Here is a 25,976-nt window from a genome sequence, read left to right on the forward strand (position 1 = left end):
CCGAGCAGCCGGGAGACTCTAAATGACCATCTCCACAGATGTTATTTGCTCTGCCATCCACCGTGTACTTGGGTAGTGATGACGATTTCTTTTAGTCATAAAGTGTATTCTTTATCGACAGCTGGAATGAGATATTATCTCTGCACAGTGCTGTAGTCGGTTGTCTTTTTTGTTATTTGATGGTACATTCGGTCGGCCCAGACTGCAATGCCACAATATTTACCACTGGTGAAGAGTATTGCTGATGCGACTAAGAGATCCCACACGCACTGATGCATGATGCCCATTTCCCAATTAATCCACACCTGGCTGCCAGCTGAAGTGATCCTCTTGTTTATGATGACTGGTTCACACTGCTCACTTAATTTGAAGTCTACCACTCATCCATCTAAAGACCCACACAACCAGAGGTTAGACCGGAAAAGCTAGATGGGCCACTTAAACTCAAAAGCTCAAAACTGTAATCCAATGGGTTAACTGGCGCATAACTGTAACAACGGGTGGCCAACTAATTTCAGCTTTGCAGATGCTGCTGATTGCAAAACTGGTTTGAACTGATTGTAGAACACTTTCCTCCTGTTTACAAAATATTGCCAGTACAGATATGCGTTTTCCAAATGCACATTCGTTTGTACTAATAGTCCTATGCTTCATTAAAGAAAAGGTTTCCATCCATTTTATTTTCTTCAAATAAACCTCTAAAACATTCTTTGCTACACATTGCAACCGTGTCTTCAGTTGAAACAGTTGAAAGATCTCAGAAAACATTTCCTGCTCTTGCCAATAACTACAAATAGTAAATGTATTACCAAAATCCTATTTTGTATTACCTAATCCTATACACTTTTTTGGAATGTAAAGTTTATATTTTTGTTAGACATCAAGTCATTAAAGTGTTCAATAACATCACCAAATATAAGTAATACATATTTCAGTTCTATGCATATATAAATAGAATCCAAATTTAGGAAGCTAAGACATACCTAATACACACACATGCACCTGCTAATAGACACCAGCATCTGTTGGGATGAACATTGTTGCAAATCACAGCTAATCAAGCTCCTGTGAAAGATACTGTATGTTTTACATTGAGGATACAACAATGCATATGACAGATCTGCTTCCCAATCTGACATCTAGCCTGCCAGCACTTGGCAATATGTTATGCCTCTAGGGGACCTCCAGTTAGATCCTCAAAGTAGAATAAAGCCTGGTCTTGCAATGGTAAAAAAGGGTTGAGGCCCCAATGTTACAAATCACTGAGCATGGTTTGGGGCAATTCCAGTTAATTCAGAAAGTGTTCTTCCTCCTCCTCAACTGTATCGCTAAGCACATTTTAATTATTTTTTTCAATATAAATTATGGTTTGCAAATGTTTCCAGAATGGGTTAAAGAACAAAATAGGTTCCAGATAGGAAGAGTCTGTTCTGAATAACTTCCAGGGGCAACTTTATCTCAGTGTCACGGTCGTGGGGTGGAAAGGACACAGGCGCAGAGTAGAGGTAGGGAAGGTAATCCATGTTTAATCAAACAAAAGAAAGAAGGACTCCAACAAACAAAAAGGCAGCAACCAGTGACGTGGGTCTTCCTTACACAGGATACACAAAACCAAAATGAACCACCCCTTGGGGCCTAACAAACTAAACTTAAATAGGGTCCCCAATTGGAGGCAATAACTAACACCTGCCTCCAATTGGGGAAACCAAAAAAAGGAGTAGAGGTGGCTAAATGCCACCTCCTGTCCTGTCCCGGCTATGCCCCGAGCCCAGCGCAGAGATGGCTAGGGGCACAGCCGGGACGTGACAGTACCCCCCCCCAAAGGCGCGGGCTCCCGACCGCAAGACCGGGACGACCACACCCGGACCGGCGGAGGCTCAGCGCCCGGAGCCGCCGGCACAGGCCGGGGAGGCGGAGCCGCAGGGACAGGCCGGGGAGGCAGAGGTTCAAGAGACGGGAGAGCCGGCGGAGGGACAGGAGCCGGCAGGAGAGCCGGCGGCGGGTCGACAGCCGGCGGAGGAGCAGGAGCCGGGGGAGCCGGCAGAGGGTCGACAGCCGGCGGAGGAGCAGGAGCCGGGGGAGCCGGTGGAGGAACAGGAGACGGGGAAACCGGCGGAGGGTCAGGAGCCGGCGGAAGAGCCGGCGGAGGAGCAGGAGACGGGGGAGCCGGCGGGGGAATAGGAGCCGGCGGAGGAGCAGGAGCCGGGGGAGGCGGCGGAGGGTCCGGAGCCGGGGGAAGAGCCGGCGGAGGAGTAGGAGCCGGCGGAGGAGCAGGAGATGGGGGAGCCGGCGGGGGAATAGGAGCCGGTGGAGGAGCAGGAGGCGGGGGAGCCGGCGGAGGGTCCGGAGCCGGCGGAATAGCCGGCGGAGGAGTAGGAGCCGGGGGAGCCGGCGGAGCCGGCGGAGGGTCAGGAGCCTGCGGAAGAGCCAGCGGAGGAGTAGGAGACGGGGAAACCGGTGGAGGGTCAGGAGCCGGCGGAAGAGCCGGTGGAGGAGTAGGAGCTGGCGGAGGAGCAGGAGCCGGTGGAGGAGAAGGAGCCGGGGGAGCCGGCGGAGGGTCCGGAGCCGGCGGAAGGGCCGGCGGTGGGTCCGGAGCCAGCGGAAGAGCCGGCGGAGGGTCCGGAGCCGGCGGAAGAGCCGGCGGAGGGTCCGGAGCCGGCGGGGGAGCCGGCGGAGGAGTAGGAGCCGGGGGAGCCGGCGGAGGAATAGGAGCCGGCAGAGGAATAGGAGACGGGGGAGCCGGCGGGGGAATAGGAGCCGGTGGAGGAGCAGGAGCCGGGGGAGCCGGCGGAGGGTCCGGAGCCGGCGGAAGAGCCGGCGGAGGAGTAGGAGCCGGGGGAGCCGGCGGAGGAATAGGAGACGGGGGAGCCGGCGGGGGAATAGGAGCCGGTGGAGGAGCAGGAGCCGGGGGAGCCGGCGGAGGGTCCGGAGCCGGCGGGAGAGCCGGCGGAGGAGTAGGAGCCGGGGGAGCCGGCGGAGGAATAGGAGACAGGGGAGCCGGTGGAGGAACAGGAGCCGGCAGAGGAATAGGAGACGGGGGAGCCGGCGGGGGAATAGGAGCCGGCGGCAGGTCGGCAGCCGGCGGCAGGTCGGCAGCCGGCGGAGGAACAGGAGCCGGGGGAGCCGGCGGAGGGTTGACGGCCGGCGGGGGAGCAGGAGACGGGGGAGCCGGGACAGGCGAGGGCGCCGCTGAGACCGGGACAGGCGAGGGCGCCGCTGAGACCGGGACAGGCGAGGGCGCCGCTGAGGCCGGGACAGGCGAGGGCGCCGCTGAGGCCGGGACAGGCGAGGGCGCCGTGGGACGATGCGGGGGCTCCTGGGCAGGTGAAGGCGCTGCGGGACAAGGCGGCCAGTCAACCGCGGGCTCGGGCGGCGGCGGCCAGTCAACCGCGGCCTCGGGCGGCGGCGGCCAGTCATCCGCGGCCTCGGGCGGCCAGTCAACCGCGGCCTCGGGCGGCGGCGGCCAGTCATCCGCGGCCTCGGGCGGCCAGTCAACCGCTGGCTCGGGCGGCGGCGGCCAGTCATCCGCGGGCCCGGGCGGCGGCGGCCAGTCATCCGCGGGCCCGGGCGGCGGCGGCCAGTCATCCGCGGGCCCGGGCGGCGGCGGCCAGTCATCCGCGGGCCCGGGCGGCGGCCAGTCCACGGCGGGTCCTGGCGGCGGCGAAAACAGGGCAGCGGGAGGAGCTGGCGGCTGAGGCCACTGGGCAGCGGGTGGAGCTGGCGGCTGCGGCCACTGGGCAGCGGGGGGCGCTGGCGGCTGCGGCCACTGGGCAGCGGGGGGCGCTGGCGGCTGCGGCCACTGGGCAGCGGGGGGCCCTGGCGGCTGCGGCCACTGGGCAGCGGGGGGCGCTGGTTGCGGCTCCCGGGCAGCGGGGGGCGCTGGCTGCGGCTCCCAGGCAGCGGGGGGTGCTGGTGGCGCTGGCTGCGGCTCCCAGGCAGCAGGGGGCGCTGGCGGCGCTGGCTGCGGCTCCCAGGCAGCAGGGGGCGCCGGCTGCGGCTCCCAGGCAGCGGGGGGCGCTGGCGGCGCTGGCTGCAGCGCTGGCGGCGGCTCCCAGGCAGCGGGGGGCGCTGGCTGCGGTTCCCAAGCAGCAGGGGGTGCTAGCTGCGCTGGCTGCGGCTCCCAGGCAGCAGGGGGCGCTGGCTGCGGCTCCCAGGCAGCAGGGGGTGCTGGCTGCTGCTCCCAGGCAGCAGGGGGCGCTGGCTGCGGCTCCCAGGCAGCAGGGGGCGCTGGCGGCGGCTCCCAGGCAGCGGGGGGCTCTGGCTGCGGCTCCCAGGCAGCAGGGGGCGCTGGCTGCGGCTCCCAGGCAGCAGGGGGCGCTGGCTGCGGCTCCCAGGCAGCAGGGGGCGCTGGCTGCGGCTCCCAGGCAGCAGGGGGCGCTGGCGACGCTGGCTGCGGCTCCCAGGCAGCAGGGGGCGCTGGCGACGCTGGCTGCGGCTCCCAGGCAGCGGGGGGTGCTGGCGACGCTGGCTGCGGCTCCTGGGCAGCGGGGGGCGCTGGCGGCGCTGGCTGCGGCTCCCAGGCAGCGAGGAGCGCTGGCTGCGGCTCCCGGGCAGCGGGGGGCGCTGGCTGCGGCTCCCGGGCAGCGTGGGGCGCTGGCTGCGGCTCCCGGGCAGCGTGGGGCGCTGGCGGCGCTGGCTGCGGCTCCCGGGCAGCGGGGGGCGCTGGCTGCGAGAACCGGTACGGCGGGTCCCGATAGCCCCACCAGTCCTCACATCTCCCTACACCAGGGAAAGCCCTCATAGGCCCCCCCGGCGTTGTTGCCCGACGCCTAGGAGCTGGCACCGGGCAGGGCTGGGGCACCTGGACTACCCCACACGTGAGCACGGGTGGCACGGCCGCGTCCTTCCATTCCGCCTGCCCCCACAGCACCCCGCCAAGAAATTCTTGGGGCGGACACACGGAGGTTTGCTTACGTCGCCTCCGTCGACGTCTCCTCCGGGGTGGATGCTGTGGAGGCCTGGTGTGCCGCAGAGGACAGTAGGGGTTCTCCTCCTCCTCGGTGTCGCTGTCCGGCCAACCGAGGAGTTCCCCTACCGTCCAGTTCTGCTGTGTCTCTTGGTGGTGGTTCATTCTGTCACGGTCGTGGGGTGGAAAGGACACAGGCGCAGAGTAGAGGTAGGGAAGGTAATCCATGTTTAATCAAACAAAAGAAAGAAGGACTCCAACAAACAAAAAGGCAGCAACCAGTGACGTGGGTCTTCCTTACACAGGATACACAAAACCAAAATGAACCACCCCTTGGGGCCTAACAAACTAAACTTAAATAGGGTCCCCAATTGGAGGCAATAACTAACACCTGCCTCCAATTGGGGAAACCAAAAAAAGGAGTAGAGGTGGCTAAATGCCACCTCCTGTCCTGTCCCGGCTATGCCCCGAGCCCAGCGCAGAGATGGCTAGGGGCACAGCCGGGACGTGACACTCAGATTCAGGAGATTGTGACAGTGTTGTCTTGGAACAGAATGCATGGGGTTGTCCTTGAAAACACAAGTACAACATTGTCCATGAAGTACTTATAGATTTGCAGTATCACTGGTAGAGCACTGCAGAACGAAGCAAGTACACATCCAACAACTGCCACGTACAGTCTTGATGTAAACATGTAACAACACTAGAGGCGATTGCCTTTATCTTTCATATTAACTGGCATGGTAACTGTAGGACTATTCTATGATACTGTGTGTGTCTCATGCATTTCATTCCAGGTAATTTCTGCCATTTCTGTATTATAATTTTTGTATTCTAATACTTTGAGATACTGGATTTTTTTTCCCATGAGCTGTAAGCTTGAAACAAAATAGGATTGAAATGTTTCACTTTATGTGTATTAAATCTAGAAGGTGTCACGTTTTGATTTGAATTACGGGAAAAAAATACTTCTCCAAAATATATATATATTTTTAGATGCACCTGTATGATTACTTCTCGGATTAGTTCAATTGAAAAAGAATAGGTGCGCTAAATAAATATGACACGTTGCACGTTAGATTTAATGTTTTAAAAACATTGTTATTTGAACCAAAAGAACAATTGCGCGTCTCAGTTGTTTGATCATCATGCTCTCAAAGGTGGGCGCATAACCAGATTAGTGACGGATGAAGCGCTAGTTGGATTGCAGGTAAAAACAGATTGTGTTTACAATAATATTAGCCGACCCATGTAAAATGTAATTTAGTTATCTATTATCAAAGCATCTTTCTCAGAAAAGTGATGGGTGATAGGCCTACCTGGTGTTGTAACTTTTTCAAGTTTCAAGGTTAGTCAAATGTACCGAACAACACAGCCAGGAAGAGTTGCACCGAACAACTCAGAAAGGAATTAGAAGGTTCGACAACTATTTGTTAGATAGCTGTAACATGGAGCTGCCTTCAAGATTAAAAATTTAATGGAATTTATCAGGATATTTGAGGAGAAACGGTGTGTTGGGAAGCACTCTACCAAAGGACAAGGATTTGCATTTGATGCAACCACCTCAACTCTGTCCATACAGGTAGGCCATGTGGTTCTGCTTGCTTTGCATCCCAAACATTGGGATCATTGGTTATCATTTGCTTGCTGACGACATTGACTCATAGGCCGAAATCCCGGGGGGAGACGGGGGGACATGACCCCCCCATCCTGGGGAAACATTTTATTTGTCCCCCTCAATATAGAAATGTAAACATACCTATGTAATTTCAAAAATAGTAATAAGATGCAATTAAAGCACGTGTGCTGATTATAGAAACTTAATAGCGGGTTTAGGTTTTAAAAAATTGCGACATGCCCGCCCTTTACCTCACAATTAATTAATTAATTTTTGTGTGGACAATGTGATCGCGACAAAACGCGTGAAACAATTTGCTAATTCAAAACCATGGATTACAACTGAGATTAAAAAATTGCTGGTGGATAAAGAAAGAGCATTTAAAGGAAATGATCGGTATGGAGGGAAGCTGATTCAGAAGGAAATACAGAAGAAAATTAAACAGGGTAAAAGACAATATAAAGATAAAATTGAACAACTTCTTCAAGAAAATAATTCGCGTATGGCATGGAGGGGCATAAACACTATCATAGGTCAAAACCACCACACTAATAGTACGGTGCATACAGTCGAACAAGCAAATGCGCTGAATGAACACTTTGCGAGATGGGAGAATGACGTGCCAGCTAATCCAATCAGCCTTGAAGGAAGAGCAAGTGCCTCAATCAGGGTAAGCTGTGAGGAAGTGGGGCGGATCTTCTCCCATGTAAGGACTCGGAAAGCTGCCGGCCCTGACAGGCTGGAAGGTACCATCCTAAAGAGCTGCAAAGAACAACTGAGCCCGGTGTTCAGAGGGCTGTATCAGAACTCACTCGACACACACAAAGTTCCAAAGATATGGAAAACTGCAGAAATTGTGCCACTTCCTAAGAAACACAAACCAGATGGACTGAATGATTTTAGACCAGTAGCACTCACTTCAGTTGCTATGAAATGCTTTGAGCGGATCATTTTAACTCATCTCAAAAAACAAACCAAAGAACACATGGATACATTACAGTTTGCCTACAAAGAGAAAAGAGGTGTGGAAGATGCAGTAACAACCCTCCTGAATGGAATTTATAAACATCTTGAAACGCCTGCCTCTTATGTTCGCATCCTATTTGCAGACTTTTCCTCAGCTTTTAACACTGTTCAGTCACACATGTTATTAGAGAAGCTGACACTTATGGGTGTGAACCTCAATCTGTTAAAGTGGATTCAGGACTTTTTAACAGGCAGACTACAATTTGTGAGAGCGGGTCATAGCCAATCAAAAATCATCATGACCAACACAGGAGTGCCACAAGGATGTGTTTTATCACCCTTGTTATTTATTTTATATACTAATGACTGTGTCAGCCATCATTCCAAATGTTCACTGATTAAGTTTGCAGACGATGCTGCCTTGGTTGGGTTTTTAACCGATAACGAACAGGATTACAGAACTGAGGTTGACCACTTTTATGAATGGTGTAGTGAAAACTCGTTAATTTTAAACTTTTCAAAAACAAAAGAAATGGTGATCGACTTTAGGAAAAGGCCCCCTCCATTGCAACCAGTTACTATTCAAGAGACAGTTATTGAGATTGTGGAGGAGTGCAAGTATTTGGGTACTATTATTGACCATAAACTCACCTGGTCAGCCAACACACTTGCAAGATATTCAAAAGCACAGCAACGGCTCTTTTTTTTAAGGAAATTGCGCAGTTTTAATGCAGAGACTAGTACCCTGACATTGTTTTATTTGACTTTCATTCAGAGTGTGGTGACTTTTGCCATTCAGTGCTGGGGGGGAGGTCTTTCTATCCAGAACAGGAACATGCTGGACAAGGTGACAAAAATGGGTAGGAAAATTACTGGATCAGATGTTAAAAGCATCACAAATCTTACTAACCAGTATACCCTCAAATTGGCACTGAGGATACTGGAGGATCCATTGCACCCACTTTGCACAGAATTTTCCATCCTCCCCTCCGGACGTAGATTTAGAATGCCCCAAATAAAAACTAAACGATATATATCATCATTTGTGCCGAGGAGCATTCAATTACTAAACAGATCATCTATGGGCACATAGATATCTTTTAATTGTGTTTATTTATTGAATATATATTTTTATTGATTCCTTAAGCTTTTGAACATTTCATATGCGTATTATTGAATATTGAATATATATCTATTTATTGATTCTTTTAAGTTGTTGAACTAATAACTGAATGTCTCTACCTTTGCTGGGTTTACTGTTGTTGTACATGTCATGTTCTCTGTGTTCTCCATGTTCATAGTGCTGTTGGATGTTTTTAGGGGGTTTTCATTGATCATTGATCATTGACTTTTAAGTAGTTTTTTGTCTTATTGTTGTTCTATGTTTGCTGTGTTTATGTTAGGCTCCCATGAGTGCAAAACAAATTCCCCCACGGGGCAATAAAAAAGGTTTTCATTTCATTTTTTCATTTCATTTCAATGGTTTGATCCACTGCCCCCCAGCCCTCAGCAGTGGTACATGGTGCAGGTACTGTGCGTGAGTGGGAGTCTGTCGTTCGTGGTTGACTTTCAGTAAGTAGGTCAATAATATATGTTAGACATTTGTTAACTTCTACCACTCAATACAATAAAAACATTTCTAACCGTTACCAGCCTTAATTTTCTCTGCATTGAATTACAGGTTACACTTTATGTTAGCCAGCGGTTAGCTGATGTTTTTTGGTCTTTGAATTCGAGTCGAAGCTTGCAGTGCAATGTATGTAGTCTTCCTTACCTGGCAAGGTGACCAATGTTCGTGTCTACCTTCTTAAAGGCACTCAATGCACGTAGCTTACGTGAGTCTAATCCAGTAAATGTGTTTTATGTTGGCAGGGTTCGCACACAAAAGCTGAATTTGCAGAGATACAGTAGCAAGCATACCGATGGTGCAAACTAAAGAACTAGTGAAGCACTACTTTTGGTGTCCCCCTCAAAAATTGCTCTTGAGAAAATGTTATGTAATTGTCCCCTCCAAACTTGATATCAGATTTTAGCCCCTGCATTGAGTTTAAGCTATGAGTGCAGGTGTATAATCAGAGGTATTTCATTGGCATTTTGAAAATCCATCGCTGGTGGCCCTATTAATCGCAGGTTACGTTCACACAGGTAAAACTTATTTACGCGCTGGTGTTCATGATTCCGAAGATGCATTCAAGTGCTTGGGGTTTCTGCAATGTTTTGAAAATGTCGGTGGTTGTGGAGCAAAACATCAGACTACTGCCGATTTAGTGTACGCGCAAAAATGTTTATGTTTTGAAGCAATTAAAAACAGAAATAAAACCCACCAGAATAGGCTAACACATCCTTAGATTTGGGGTTATATTCAGATAAAATGAGTCAGATTCTGTTACTGGATTAATTGAAATGACTGAATATCTGATCAGACCTTTAGTGTGTAATGTAGCGATGTAGCCCAATCATATTTAAGTTGAAAGCAATGGATTAGAAACCCTTTCCAAAGGCACTATACATAACCTATAAGGTAAAATGCAAATTCCGGTTTTGGCCAGCCATGTAAACTTTAAAATTGATTGATCCCCCAAAATACTGTCAAATGTTCAACAACGGTGTAAATAGTTACTTTTGACATTGTGCACACTGTTATAACATCAGTATCTTTGTGTTTTTAAATATTTTCTGTGACATCGAACCGGACCTGGCTTCTGGCCTCATCTGTGCCCTTGGGTCAGACCGTGCAAAATTAAAGGCACGATGACAAGTGTAATTCGAAAACGTTCTGCATTTTAAATACAGTAGATAGCTAATCTAGGCAATACAGTTTTAATATTTCCATTAATGGGTAAGTTCTGTACAGTGGGCCTATAGTATAGGCTACCTTTGCGTGCATATTGTTGAGTTTGTCTTTGAGACCAAATGTGCTCAAACTACTTTTTAGATTAGATTAAACTTTATTGTCATTGAACAAGTACAAATACAGTACAAGGAAATGCAGTTAATATCTAACCAGATGTGCAAATACAAGAGGGACGTATACCCTGGCAGAAATTGTAAAATTCGGGATACAAAGAAAAATCCACAGGTAACCTCAGGAGAAATACAGACTGCTCTGGAGAAAGACGGTCTGGTTGTTTCAAGGAGCACAATACGACAATAATTGGGGGGAAAAATTGCTGCATGGTCGAGTTGACAAGAAAGAAGCCTTTACTGCGCCAATGCTACAAAAAAGCCCAGTTACAATACGCCCGACAATACTTTGACACACCTCACAGCTTCTGGCACACTGTAATTTGGAGTGACGAGACCAAAATAGAGCTTTATGGTCACAACCATAAGCGCTATGTTTGGAGACGGGTCAACAAGGCCTATAGTGAACAGAATACCATCCCCACTGGGAAACATGGTGATGGCTCACTGATGTTTTGGGCACAGGGAATCTTGAGGGCAAGATGAATGCAGCATGTTAACAGAAAATACTGGCAGATAATTTGCATTCTTCTGCACAAAAGCTGCGCATGGGAAGTTCTTGGACTTTCCAGCACGACAATGACCCTAAGCACAAGGCCAAGTTGTCCCTCCAGTGGTTACAGCAGAAAAAGGTGAAGGTTCTGGAGTCGCCATCACAGTCTCCTGACCTAAATATCATCAAGCCACTCTGGGGACATCTCAAACCTGCAGTTCATGCAAGACGACCAAAGACTTTGCATGACCTGGAGGCATTTCGTCAAGACGAATGGGCAGCTATACCACCTGCAAGAATGCAGGGCCTCATAGACAACCATTACAAAAGAATGCACGCTGTCATTGATACTAAAGGGGGCAATACACAGTATTAAAGACTAAGGGTATGCAGATTTTTGAACAGGGGTCAGTTCATTTCTTTCTTTGTTGCTATGTTTTGTTTTAATATTGTGCTATACTGTTATAACCTACAGTTGAATACGAATCCCATAAGAAATAAAAGACGTGTTTTGCCTGCTAACTCAGGTTTTCTTCAGAAATGATACATATTTTACCAATTCTCCAAGGTTATGCAAACTTTTGAGCACAACTATAAATGTGCAATCAAGGCAAATTGATTGTGGAAGATAGCATGTGCAACCGAAATGCAGGGATCGCAGCAATGAGGTTCCTGAGGTAGCCTAACCTTACATGTAACTGAAAACGTCCTTTTCAGACTTTGCAAGGCAGTGTCAGAGTCCAGTAGTACAAAGGAAGTAGTGCAACAACATCCCTGAGAGACAGTACAAAGCTTTGGGCAGGAGGGTATGGTTAGTGTTGGGTCACAGAGTTCAGCAGGGCTACAGTAGATGGGAAGAAACTGTTCCTCAGTCTGCTGGTGTGAGATCGAAGAGATCTGTACCGCCAGCCTGATGGTAGGAGGGCAAACAGTGTGGGGCATGGATGTGAAGGGTCTCTGATGATGCCACACCCCCTACACAGACGCCGCTTGCGCTGGAGGTCTACAATGGCTGGGAGCTGGGCACCAGTGATGTGCTGGGCGGTTTTCACCACCCGTTGCATTTCCTTCCGGTTGGCCACAGAGCATCTGCTAAACCACACTGTGGCATAGTTAGTCAGAATGCTCTCGATAGTGCAGTGGTAAAAGGCTCAGGGAGGGTGATGTGAAAATATATTTTGCTTGGGGGAGGGTCAACCATATTTTCGGGGGGCTAAATCCTCCAGATACCCCATGTCATAAAAAAATAAACCAGTCCCTAAACATTTACCATTTCTGTAAGAAGGTGTGGCGGATTCGTTCTGTATATTTGTACAGAACGAAGAGTCAGACTGGGGAAAAAGCAACATTTTTTATATTGTACTTTCAGATGAATACAATAATCCTGTACTTCTAAGATATCAAGGCTGCAAGTTATAGACAAATTGCAGTTAGGTAGTGCGTTAGCAAAATAATGTATAATTTGTTTATAGCATAGCAAGATAGCTGAAACATACTAACGCCTGGGTAAATGGATGGAAATGAATTCTCCTTTTGTCACGTCCTGGCTATGCCCCTAGCCATCTCTGCACTGGGCTGGGGCCATAGTCAGGACAGGACGGAAGGTGTGCCTTCTTGCCACCTCTGATCCTTTTGGTCTCCCCAATTGGAGGCAGGTGTAGATTTTTGCCTCTAATTGGGGACCCTATTTATGTTCTGTGTATGGCCACACCTGGTGTGGTTCATTTTGGTTTTGTGTCTCTACTGGATGCCCAATGTCACTGGTTGCTGCTTTTGTTTTGTTTTATCTTCCTTTTTTGATTAAACATGGATTATGTCCAATATTCTGTCTCTGTGCCTGTGTCCTACCACAACCGTGACACCTTTACACCTCTTCTCTGTGAAACTGGGTCATGTCTCCAAATGTGATATCACATATTCCTTGATATCATTGGAATTTATGTAAATAAACCAGGTGGCACAACTCCGGATTGCTATATGGCAACATATGAAACTTCAAATCTGCTCCACCAAGGCCCTTATGATTTTCCACAGATGAAAATAGGCAGCTAGCATACCTACAACACTTCTTGTACCTTGTTGATGCTTTAAACCCTGCCTTCCCCCAATGACGTCATCAAAGAGCAACCGAGCCGTGGCTAGAGAAAATAGTCCCAGGATTTGATTAATAGCTCTTTAAGGCTTTTAAGAATTGTAAGTTGGGATTGTCTAAACATGTGAAACAAAGTTGGATTGGTCTTTCTAGCTTGATTTATGACTGGGTTTAGAATGCAGCCCCCTGAGTTAAACCTTGGTAGGAGTGTAGAATAAATCTACTGCTGATCCTGGTTAACTGCTAGCCTGAAATATCACGTCTATGACCTTGTTCTATTTCTAGTAGTAAATCTTTACCTGTGTGCTCAAATTTGACCATGGCTAGCGGAGCATGTATAAAACACTGTAAAAAAATTACTTAAGCGACCTGCTTGGACACTGTGTGGGCATCCACAGAATGAAATAACCAGACAATTGATTGAGGTCTCCTGCAAGCAATTCAATTAAATATATAAATACAAGTTGTTTATATAAAAAGATAATTTTTTTTTCCCAAAACAGAAACCTAAAAGGGAACTTGCACAAATAAAGTTGAGATTCACACTGTCAGATTTGTACCCTCTAAAAGGTGCCGTGATTTTTGCACACATTTTAAATGGTATGATATGCACTTGCTCTGAAATAAACCAAATTAGTCAGCTGCCAATCTTGTCATCGTATGTGCTGTTGTCAATGACAATGTCAAGTCGGCATGTATTAACATGCCACTGCCATTTTGCAAATATTTTTCTCCCTGCGAGATGGTCTGAAGTCCAAATACAGCAGCGTTTGACATTCTCCTTTCACCTCCAAACAGTATAATTTACAAATGGTATAATTTAGTTATGACATATTTACTTTGAAGCATGCCTCACTATGGTGATGCATCTGTCACCAAACTTAAAATGCCTTTGAAGTAATTTTCTAATTAGCTTTTCCTTTTGATGTGGATGTTACAAATGTGGCTTTACTATGATAAATGAAATGCTCACCTTGGACTTTACAGCAGTCTTTTAATCTTTTCGACCAACAGCTGTGTTTATTTCCTACCTTAACTCTAAGTGAAAGGGCAATGCTGGTGCCAGGTATGCCCCCTCAGAGATTGACATTGTTGCTAATTCTGATATAATGTGTTATGCAAGTGTACTCTATATAAGTGTGTGTGAGTCTAGGTGTGTGAGTGCTAGGACCAAAAGAAAAATGCGCACCCCTTTGGGTCCCAAGGACCAGGAATTGGAAACACTGCTCTATATGTACACTAATTTGGATTTTGCCATAAAGTGATTCAGAGTGAATGTGTGACCACAGCTGATGGTGAATTAACTCAATAGGCATTTTATTTCAAGTTTTTGTGTATATTATAAATCATATCTAAAGGAACGATGAGTTATTGCCAAGCTTGCTTAAAGACTAGAGACAGAAATATAACTAGCTCCAACTTTATCTGATAGTATGCATTGCAGGCCTTAAGCATTACTCCATCACATTACGCTTCCCCCAACAAAACCCAGTCAAGGACAATATATATCTGCATTGTGGAAACAGATCTAAAACCAAATCTGCAAAGATCTTTAGTATTATGTATAAGTCATAGATGAAAGTATGATTTCATATGCTATACATTTATTGTATATAAGATCAATAATACAGCATTAACCCTTTGGATAATAGCCATGGATACAAAATGGTTAAAAACATAGGAAATAATTACAGTGTCTAAAAGCACTTTTTATTATTAATTCATTATATTATACTTTTATAACTGGTGCTAATTAAAGACCACATATATTTGTATATAGTTCCATTTAGCTGGTTTTCATCTATTCGGTGCAGGATATTTTTTATTATTATTAAAATTTCATCCTGATCTTCTCCCCAATTTCATAATATCCAGTTAGTACTTGAGGCTCTATTTGAGGCTCACCCTGCAGATTAAGGCCTGATGATGTTGAGATGTGTCTTCCGAAGAACATCTGATGCCGTTTTGGTTTTTATCATGCTGCTCACTCAACCAGGAAGTTTAGACCAGATCCCTTGCACTATGTAAGGAACACACACTACGTGGCCTTCTACATCGACTGAGCTCACAGGTGCCCAAGCCACCTCAGAGATCTGCTAGATCATGACCAGGTAAACCAAACGTGTTTGATTACTGTCTCCTCAACCAGGACAGTACTGGGCAGTTGCACTGCACTTAACAGGACCCCTGGGATAATCTGCAAGCGGGATTCAAACCCTGGTCTGTGACATCACAAATGCCCCATTCAAGGGCCTCCCGGTCAAAGTTCTATTAACCTCAGAGGGACCCTTGCTGTTTAGATTCTATAGGGATGTTTGCGTACAAATACTCCTCTGGTTAAGATGTTGTCACTGGCTTTCACTTCATATAGCACAGTATGATAGGCCCCTGAAGAATTATGTTTTTTAAGACCCCCACTTAGTACCCATGTTGCTGGCCAGACTTGCGGTTTAAGTGTATATTTATTCAGTAAATTACCATCCCAATCAGCATGTACATAAAAATGACTAACATCCTGAAACAGTCCTCCGAGAAAAGAATAGAGACCCTGATTATTCCAGTTATCAGCAGCTAAAAGGGCTTCCGTTCTGTTGTAATGTTCCCAGGGAGAAGGAATCCAGGAGCTCAATGTAGAAAGAGAGAGAGAGAGAGAAAGACTGAAAGGGAAAGATGGAGTCAGCCCCATTATATTCATGAGGGTACAAGGACAGGCAGTGGGCAGGGATTCAGAGCAGCAGGGATTCAGAGTAGGTTTATAACGAGATGCTTTTCTCTGAGATACTGTTTGCTCTATCTTAGCACCAGGGCTTTTAACAGAGCAAATATTATTCACAGTGAAAACAACACCAGGTTTTGAATAGAAAATGCTGTTTCAATATCACCTAATGCAATTTAGCATTGTTATTACATCCAAAGCTTCCATAATATGGCTTAGCAACGTTCTGTTCTATGGGTCTTCATTAAATATAAAGTAACATTAGATAAACTTTCACTTTCAGCTTTTTTTACTGTATATGTCTATTCTTAGATGAGTGAAATGCACAAATGCATCCAATAGAACAGAAAACAATTCACTTAGAATGGACTGATGTTGAATTCTGTTTTGGAGTTCTTTATCATAGCCCACAGATGGGAAAATCTTGATATCTGAAGGAAGAAGCAATCATTGTGATGCTTGCTTAACTTGTCTCTTCCACAACATGTAGTAAGCACATCCTCAGGGATTAATGGAACACAGAAACAATTTCACACACACTTGTGTCGCTTGTCATCCATTTAATCGAGAAAAATCATAAAACCCTTTTCTTTTTGTGAAATAGACACGTATTTGATGTATTCTCAGGGAGGGGATTACTGAGCTCCATGACTTCTCAAAATATGAAAAATATTGATGTCTCTCTTACCCCGGGTTCTTTACAACAGGAACACGTTCTTCCTTTATGTGCATTGTACCATGCTTTAAAATCAATATATTGAAAATAACACAAAGAGCACATTCAGTCTTTTGCATTTTTGTAGCAGTTGTAACACAGAGATACATTGGATGAGCGTTATATTGGTTATTGAGAGCATTTGTCTTGAGAGAAAATGCTCTCAATCATTTTTCTTGACATGGAGGGTTCAGACATGGCTACAGCTGTTTCTGGTGAGAATCAGATGATAGAGTCGTCAGCTTTGGGGAGTGGACTGAAAACGTCTAATTGGAGACATTGGTAATAGCAATGTAAGCATTGGTGATATGTTGACTATTGTCTGACATTACCTTACATGTTCTTCAAGTTTCTCTAATCTTCATTAGTCAGCCCTTGTACACCTTCATTTTATGTTGTGTAACTGATACTCAAATGGACCACCAGTGATTTTTTTTTTACTATCTACACTAAATCTGAATTAAAAACGCATCTATTTTTTTGGTGAATAATATTTTGATTAGTTGGGTATGCATGGATTTACCCACAAATTAGGGTTGCACGATATTGGAAATGACATTGCAATATTTTGTTTTTCTGCAATATATATTGCGATATAAAAAACAGAGGATGTCTTCAAAAAGAGCTTTGGCTATCAACCTGTGACAGTCTGTATCCTTCATTATTCCCCAGCCCCATCCTCTACAATTAAAATGTATGAAACTTGTGAAAATTGTTATATTTCAGAACAGGTTGCTAGGTAATAATATGTAACAGTAATAGTATAGCAATAGCAACAGTAGTAAAATATAATGCGGAATTGGGCAAAACTTACCAACTGCAAGATGCAGTCTGTGGCCAAAGCACTGCAATCTGATCCACTTGTTCAGGGCGGCAGCCTTCACCATGTTCGTGGCATTGTCTGTTGTTATACAGTATAGACGACTCTCATCTAGGCCCCAATCAGCTAAAGCTTCTCTCATCCCTGTTGCGATGTTCTTGCTTGTATGATCCTCTGGGGAAAATGTAGTTTGAAAACAGCGGCTTTTCAAGTCCTCATTAATAAAGTGTACTCTCAGACTTATGTAGGGCCGTTGTCCGGCTGGACCACAAGTCCGTTGTTATTCCACTTGTGACAGCTCTGTTTCAACTTGTCTTGCATTTCTCGTACAGCTCTGGGATGGCAACTTGAGAAAAATAATTGCATAATGGCATTATATACCGCTTGTCAAGCAAACTGATCATGTTTTTAAAAACCCTCGTTGGTAACCGTGTTAATTGGTACCATGTGGCGACGTGAAATGTTATTGAATCTGTAATTTTTCTCTGCCGTTTGGAACCTTTCTTGTATGGTGTTTTTGCTTTGGACGGCATTGAGATGCTTTGCACTCGTCATACGAAGATTTGTGTTGCTGCCTTAAATTATCAAACAAATTGTTAGTGTTGCCTCGTGTTGTGGCAAAGATCGCAAGGCCCTCTCGACAATTTGCCTGTTTTTGGTCAACATCATCCTGTAGCCGAAATATTTCCATATAATTGACGACGCATTTCTTTTTGCAACCAAATTCTCAATTTCGGCCTTTTTTGCCTGTTCCTCGCTCATCATTTCGTCACGCGCAAGCAGAGCCTGCATGTCAACCAAGTGCAGCAACAAACTCTTTGTTTAAAATAATCAGTGGTGTAAAAAGTACAAAGTAGAAGTACTCGGCTGTGTTCACCAGTATTGGGAAGTTCCTAAAGAAGGGTTAAATGACCATGTAAACAGAGTTCATAACTCATCAGTGTCCTTAATTGATCATTTACACTCTTCCTTTTTATTTAATTGATCACTAGTTCGTTTTGAACTCCCTTTACCTGGTTATTTAGATCTTAATTAGATACTTCCCAAAAGTGGTGAACACAGCCGAACCCAGTTGAGTACTTTTACTTTGTAATTTTTTCACCTCTGAAAATAATAATAATTAACTGTTTATCCAATAACTCATAAATCTGAGTAGAATATATCAGAAAGATATAACGCTAGTTTTCCATTTGAAAAAAATATATATTGTAGACTGATATATGTTTACCTTACTTAATCGCACGTTCTGCGATGTGACAATGCCAGAACGTTCAGGACGATGCTGAAACGATATGTGCAGCCCTACCACAAATCCATCGCTTTCTTTACCATTTTTTGGTAGTATCACTTGTTCATTGCGATTTTGCAAACAGGATGCATGCCTTGGAGTATTTGTACTCCGTACAGGCTTCCTTTCATTCATTGTGTAATTTAAATGTATTTAGTATTGTTGAGCAACTACAATGTTGTTGATTGGCCTCAAGGTGAAATCTCTAAATGGTTTCTGTCTCCGCTGGCAACACAGTTAAAAGGTCTACTGTATCATTGTAGTGACTGGTTCTATTGGTGCACCGTCTAAAGCCTAATTATTAACTTTGCTATGCCCAAAGCGATATTCTGTGTTTGCTCCATCTAACAGTCAGTGTCCTTCTCTGTGAGTCATTTGAAAAACCCTGTGGTGTTTGTGGTTGAATCTGTGCTTGATATATAACTACACAAATGAAGGACCTCAAAGATAATTGATGTATGTGCTATAAAGATAAGGAAGCAAATACAAAATGAAGTGAACCCCTTGTATTATTTAATAAGCAAAAGTTTAGTACATATCTGCCATACCAAAGGGGATAAATACCTATATGTGTATAACCAATACATGTATAATAATAACAATTAGAAAACGATTTAATAAATTTCTTTAGCACTTAAATAGTACCGTAGTGATGTTACTGCCACGCAGTTACCTGTGTCATTACCGGAATTTGAATCCTGCTCACGGATTAACCTAGGGATCTTGAAGGGTGATCCAATTGGTCAGCATTGTCCAGGTTTGGTTGGTTAGAAATCAAATAGGATTTCCTTGCCTCGTCATGCTCTCTTCGACTACATGTTGTGGCTTGGGCTCCTGTGAGCTCAATCAAGATAGAATACTGGAGAATGCATTCCCTTTGGCATAAGGATTGCGGTATACACTTCCTGGCTGAGTGAGCAGCATGATAGGAACCACAACAGCACTGGATGTACTGGTATCCTGTGGGAATTGAACCAACAACCCAGCGGTATAGCAAGTGCCATGCTCTGCCAAATGAGCTGCACAGGACCTTATGAGATATTGTGTGTTGATGGAATTTCTTTTTTTATATAATCATATCCATTTTAGTATCACATTGTGACAAACAGAATGTGAAAAAAATCAATGCCTGGATGATTTATTGTGATATCAAGATGTGGAAAAATGTTGACACATTTTAATTTTATACTGAAAACGTTTAAATGTTCTTCCTGTAAAACTGACAAATTACCAGTCAAGTTTGTGGAAGTTTAAACATCTGTCACTGATTACTGCTCAGCATAAGTTATACGTACTTTGTCTGGTGTATCTGTATGTGATACTGCACACTGGACCATTCCGTGGTTGGTATAGTCTTCAGATCAGTCATTATACTGTAACCTAAAGCTATGTGGAGTTATGTTTTTTGCTGACAGAGACTAGTTTCCTGCCTGGGCTGTTCTAAAGGTTCAAAGGCCATCCCATCTCTACCATGAATCGACTTGCATGTGTTAAGTGGGCTCCTGCTCTTTGACTGTGTTCTCCTTATCAGTGGAATATGCTGTGTTTGCATTTGCACATAGTGCAGTAACGTATATGCACTACTACTGCAATAAAATAAATAGCACAAGATCACAAGGCCGACAGAGTAGCATTTCACAAGTGGTGCCATTTCTGCTCCGCGTAGAGGATAATGAAATGTGTGCTATTGAACACACATTTTGGCATTATGCTCTATTTGGGGATACCTTGCCTCTCTTATGGTACATGTAATTGGATGAACATTATATATTAAACTTCAATCCATACTGGAGTAAATTTTGAACTGCCAAATATAACATTATAAATATAAGGATCCCGCAGGAAACCGCTATTTGTTGGCCTTGAGTGCACAGGGGTTTGGCAGTGACTCTTTTTTCCTGCGGTTGAAAAGTAGCTGGTCCCCAAAGCACCCTAAATTGATTCCCTTGGAGAACTGCTCATTTATAGATATAATTTGATTCCAGGTATTTGCCCCCTGGCCCAAGCTAAAGTCAAGAACCCTGAATTGGTATTTTAAACAGTTAAAGTGGATGGTTAGAAGGAGCCGCTAGAAGAGTTGGATGGTGGGCTCTTCTGAGTGCACCTAAGATAAGTAAGAGTTTGTAAATACTCCGGTGATTGTTGCATATGGGTGATTTATAAAATCAAATTCATTCCATAGAAAGCAGCCAATGATGCTTCTTTACAATCCAGACAGCACACAACACTTACACCATTCTGTAATACTATTTCTTTGTTGCCATTTGTAACACATTAATGACACAATAAGAATTCTAAAGCATATATTCTTAGCCCTCACAGCACAGCGGTGGGCTGGGCGCCTCATGGTAATGTTTCATATCATACAAGAAGCAGCACCGTGTTCACAAATCCTGCCCTCAGAGGATGATAAATTGATGTGATGCATGTGTGGTCTCACCCACAGCACTGGAATCTCCTGGGTACGTAGCAGGATGGGAGTGTGGATACAACCTCTCTAACCCATCTCTCCTGGGGGAGGGTTGAGGGAGGGCTAGAGGGGCTGGGGTTGTACTGTAGGTGTGGCTAGGCCTCCGGGAGGAAATTATCGCCCACCTTCAGTACATCTCCCCAGGAGCCTTATTTCTCCATGGAACCACCATTGCTGCCACGTCAGTGTAATTTATTTGTGTTTGGTTTCAGCCATGCATCTTATCTGCTGCGGAATAGGCTCTTTGTGAAGGTGTGCAGGTTTCACATAGACTTCCTATTGATTGAAGCCGTCAGTGGAGATTGCATGTACTGTACAGTACTGGCTAAGTATTGACTCAGAGGTTGCCTATATGGGCATGTTTATCTCTTAAAATATCTCGCTAGTTTTATGTTTGCTGTAAACTAACTTTAGTTAAATGGAAATGAACAGTTAGATCTAGGGAGTCATTCTCCGGCACGTGGAGGAAAAAGGTTACTAAGTCCTCCATTTAGGCAGCAGGGATTTCCTTCCATACAATGGGGTTTAAATCAAAGCCTTGTTATTGAGGTTCATTGATTCACTGTCATCATAATCTCACCTCGCCAGAGACTGGAGAGCTCAGCTCCCATTACAGTACATTTAGATGTGTTTGTTTACCTAGCACTAAGCCTTCTGGGTATTTGGATGAATAAGAATTTGAGGAGCCGTATAAACAAACAGCCAATCATTTTTTTATGTATTAATTTCACCTTTATTTTACTAGGTAAGCCGATTTAGAACCAATTCTCATTTACATTAAAGACCAGGTCAAAGGAATAACTATACAAGTTGCACTCTATATAAGGTGACATGATTTCTTTTGGGTAAGGTGTATGGCAGGTGATTAGCAGCTCAGACAGTTTGATTTTGAATGAATAAGGTTTGATGGAAGTGTCAAGTGTAAATATGTTTAGTAATTCATTATAGTCATTGGCAGCAGGGAAGTGAAATGACTGTCGGTCGAAGGAGGTGCTAACTTTAGAGATGACCAGTGTGAGGTATCTACCAGAGCACAGCATTCGGTAGGTAGGGTGATCTAGAGGAGTGAGTTGAGGTAAAGACGGGATATATCAAAGATGGATTTGTAGAAAGCTGATACCATTGTGTATGGTATCGTGTGCAATTTGTTTTTAGCATCGCTTGATGAAATTGAGGACTGTCAGTATGGTAATTTTCACAAGAGCATGTTTTGCAGTGTGGGTAAAGGAGGTATTGAAATTTACTTTAGAATAAAGGTAGCGGATGTGGGTCAGAAAAGAGGATAAACAATCCAACCAAATACCAATACATATAGGTATCAACATACTCTAACTCAGATCCATCTAAGGTGAGAATCCATCTAAGGTGGAGAATTTTGAATCAGTTTGAAAAAAACAAACTAAATTTTCATTACTGTGAAATTAGACTCACCTCTGATAAATTGTCAGTACTCACAGGGCTTGAGTTAACCCATTAATGATGGATTTAACGCTTAAAGATTTGCCGCTTTCATTCACTGTGCCTCTTTCACAATGGTGAAGACAAAAGAGCTGTCTGAGAGCATCAGAAACACTATTATCACCAAACATAAGAATTCTAAAGGGTACAAGGCCATCTCCAAAGAACTTGGCATCCCTGTTTCAACAGTTTGGAATGTTATTAAGAAGTATGATGCTCATGGAACTGTGAAGAATCTCCCGGGACGTGGTGGCAAGAGGAAAATTGATCGGAGAAGTCTTCAAAGGTTGGTGCAAACAGTGGAAAAAACACTACGTAAAATCCACACATCTTACTGACCTGGAGCAATCTGGAGTGATGGTTTCAACCTGTACCATACGCCGCACACTAAACCAAGAAGGGCTTTTTGGGTGAAGGCCAAGGAGGACGGCAGGGCTGAATACAAAACATAAAAAGGCAAGGCAGATCTTTGGTGATATCTACCTGGTGAAAATACAATAATTCTGGGAAAGTTTTCTATGGACTAAAGAAACCAAAGTAAGGCTCTTTGGCATTTCAAACCAGTGATTTGTTCACAGGCGACGGAATGACGCTTATAAGGAAAATAACACCCTACCTACTGTTATATCTGTAATATTGTGGGGCTGCTTTGCTAAATCTGGTACTGGAGGCCTTGAACATATTAAGGGAATTGTGAAATCATAGGATCATAGAAAACTGCAATTGAAGAGTGGGTTGAAACTACCAGTAGACAGGTGCAAGAAGCCAAGAGATGGCTACAAGGAACATTTGCAGGCTGTCATAGTTACCAAGGGTTTTGCAACCAAATATTAGTGAAGGGCACTGTCCAGGTCTGATTTTGTGGCCGTTTTAAAAGCTTATTAGCCAGTAATAGGCTTACTAGTATATACTAACTTCCTAGGAATAACCACCACGCTATTTAACAAGGTGGGGGTAGTCAGTCAGTCAGTCACTCACTCAGTAAGAGACATTCGCACTTCTTAGCCAGCTCCGCTTATGTGGTCTGGCAAAAATATAACAATACAATAGCATAAAAACAAATACTCAAATGAACACATCAAAACAACATAATAATAGTTAAACATAGAATAAAAAAATATAAAAACAATAAAAACATAGGAAGCTATAAAAGCTGTAAGGCTGAACAGTGTGGTTAAGTTTAAATGCTCAGTCATAGGCATGTGAAAAGAGAAGTGTTTTTAACCTGAATTAAAAACACTTGGGGCTCTACTACAGTAGCAGACCTGTGTTCATGGATCTAAGAGCCTTGCTCGGTTTATAGTCTTCAAACATATCAGAAATGTATTCGGGTCCTAAACCATTCAGAGATTTATAAACTAAAAGCACCACTTTAAAATCTATTCTGTAACTGACTGGAAGCCAATGCAAAGATGTAAGAACCGGAGTGATGTGCTCTGTTCTCTTGGTCCTGGTTAACATTCTAGCAGCAGCATTCTGAATGAGCTGCAGCTGTTTTGTTTTACAGTATTTTTGGGGAGTCCAGTGAAGAGGACATTAAATTTGTCAACCCTACTAGAGATAAAAGCATGAATGAGCTTCTCTTGGTCTTTTTGGGAGACCAAACCTTTGACTCTGGCTATATTTTTAAGATGATAGAATGCTGTTTTGGTGACCGCTTTGATATGACTGTTAAATGTGAGGTCTGGGTCTATCAGAACACCAAGATTACCCACTTGATCCCTGATTTTAAGGGCCAGAGAATACAACTCTCTACTAATACATTTTATTTAATTTTTGTTGCCAAACACAATAATCTCAGTTTTATCTTTGTTTAATTGTAGAAAATGTTGGTTCATCCAGGTATTTATGTGCTCTATAAAGTGACACAGAGAGTCTATAGAGCTGTTGTCATATGGTTCGAGAGCTATATATATTTGAGTGTCATACCACAGTAGCATAGCTGTGGTAGTTAATGTTGTTCTGTAGAATTTGGCTCAGAGGTAGCATATAGAGATTGAACAGAAGCGGTCCAAGAACTGATCCCTGGGGAACTCTGCATGTCATAGCCACCCTACCAGATTCATGATTACTCTGGCCATCTAGATAAGATCTGAACCAATCAAGGACTGTCCCAGAGTGTCCTCCCCAATTTTCCAGCCTATCTATAAGTGATCTATATATTTACAGTGTCAAATGCTGCACTGAGATCTAATAGAACCAGAGCTGTTATTTTATCTGAATCAGTATTCAGCCGTATATCATTTAATACTTTAATCAGGGCCGTTTCAATACTGTGGTGAGGTCGGAAGCCTGACTGAAATTTGTCAAAGAGACCTTGAGGTCACAAAATTTGTGTTCATTGAAGACAACCCTCTCAATGATATTGGCTATAAAAGGGAGATTTTTATAGCCAAGAAATAAACATGTTAATATATTTTGGGGATTTTTCCCTTTCCTCAGTATTGCTTAGCCTTTTTGTTGCTGTATGATGAACTGATTAAAATATGTCATTATGTTACAGAAACAATTACAGAAAGACAGAAAATTCTGAATAAATAACTGCTATTCAACTGACTAAAATGGGAATTTATAGTAGTCAAAGTACACAGCTAGATCTTCTACTACTGTACTTTAAATCCTGCGAATGACACACAGAAAACAGTCTGGACAACACCCACTCCCTCTCTCCTTCTTTCTCTCTAGTGGCTGTAATATCTCCCAGCTCTTACTGACACCTACACTTGAGCCACCTCTTTCCATTTACTGTAGCTAGCGTCCTCAACCACCAAGTACCACCCTACACCGGATTACCATTAATGTTGAAAAGTAGTTGAAATTTGGTCTGAAACAATCATATATGCCTAAGTTTTACAAATATGGACACTGCAGTACAGTACTGAAGATATTAGCAGAGTAAAGACATTTACAGTAGAGTAGACACTGGTCAGCCATAACATTATGACCACCTGCCTAATATTGTGTAGGCACAGTCATGCATCAGGTCGCAATCCAGCATATACATACCCGAGGTACATGTGTACGTGACCCAGAAACAGGATCTGTGCTGAACAAATGGCACAATGACTAGACCGAGAACATGTGGTGCTTTCCAGGTCCGGGGAGGTTGTCGAGTGACAGTCGGACAAATGCACTGGATTCTCAACTGCACACATTGTTACAGTCTCAATCGAGACTGGTGCACCAACCCACATGTCTATTATTTTTGTGGTTTTCCTGGAGTGTGGGCCCTCACATCTCCCAGATATAATAGTAAGGGACGACGGACCACTTACAGAATATTGTGTTTGTCTGTCTGTGTCTTTTTTGTGTAGGTTTGTGTGATTGAGTGTGAAATTATGCATTACAAAAAGAAAAAAAAAAGGGAAAAAATAGGGGGTGCAGAAATGATGCTAATAATCACAGTATTCACCATTGACTTGGTTAACATTAATGACTGGAAAAAAAAGAAGTGTATATATATATATATA

The sequence above is a fragment of the Esox lucius genome, chromosome 16 (genome assembly GCF_011004845.1).
Source record: "Esox lucius isolate fEsoLuc1 chromosome 16, fEsoLuc1.pri, whole genome shotgun sequence".
In the NCBI taxonomy this organism is placed as follows: domain Eukaryota; kingdom Metazoa; phylum Chordata; class Actinopteri; order Esociformes; family Esocidae; genus Esox; species Esox lucius.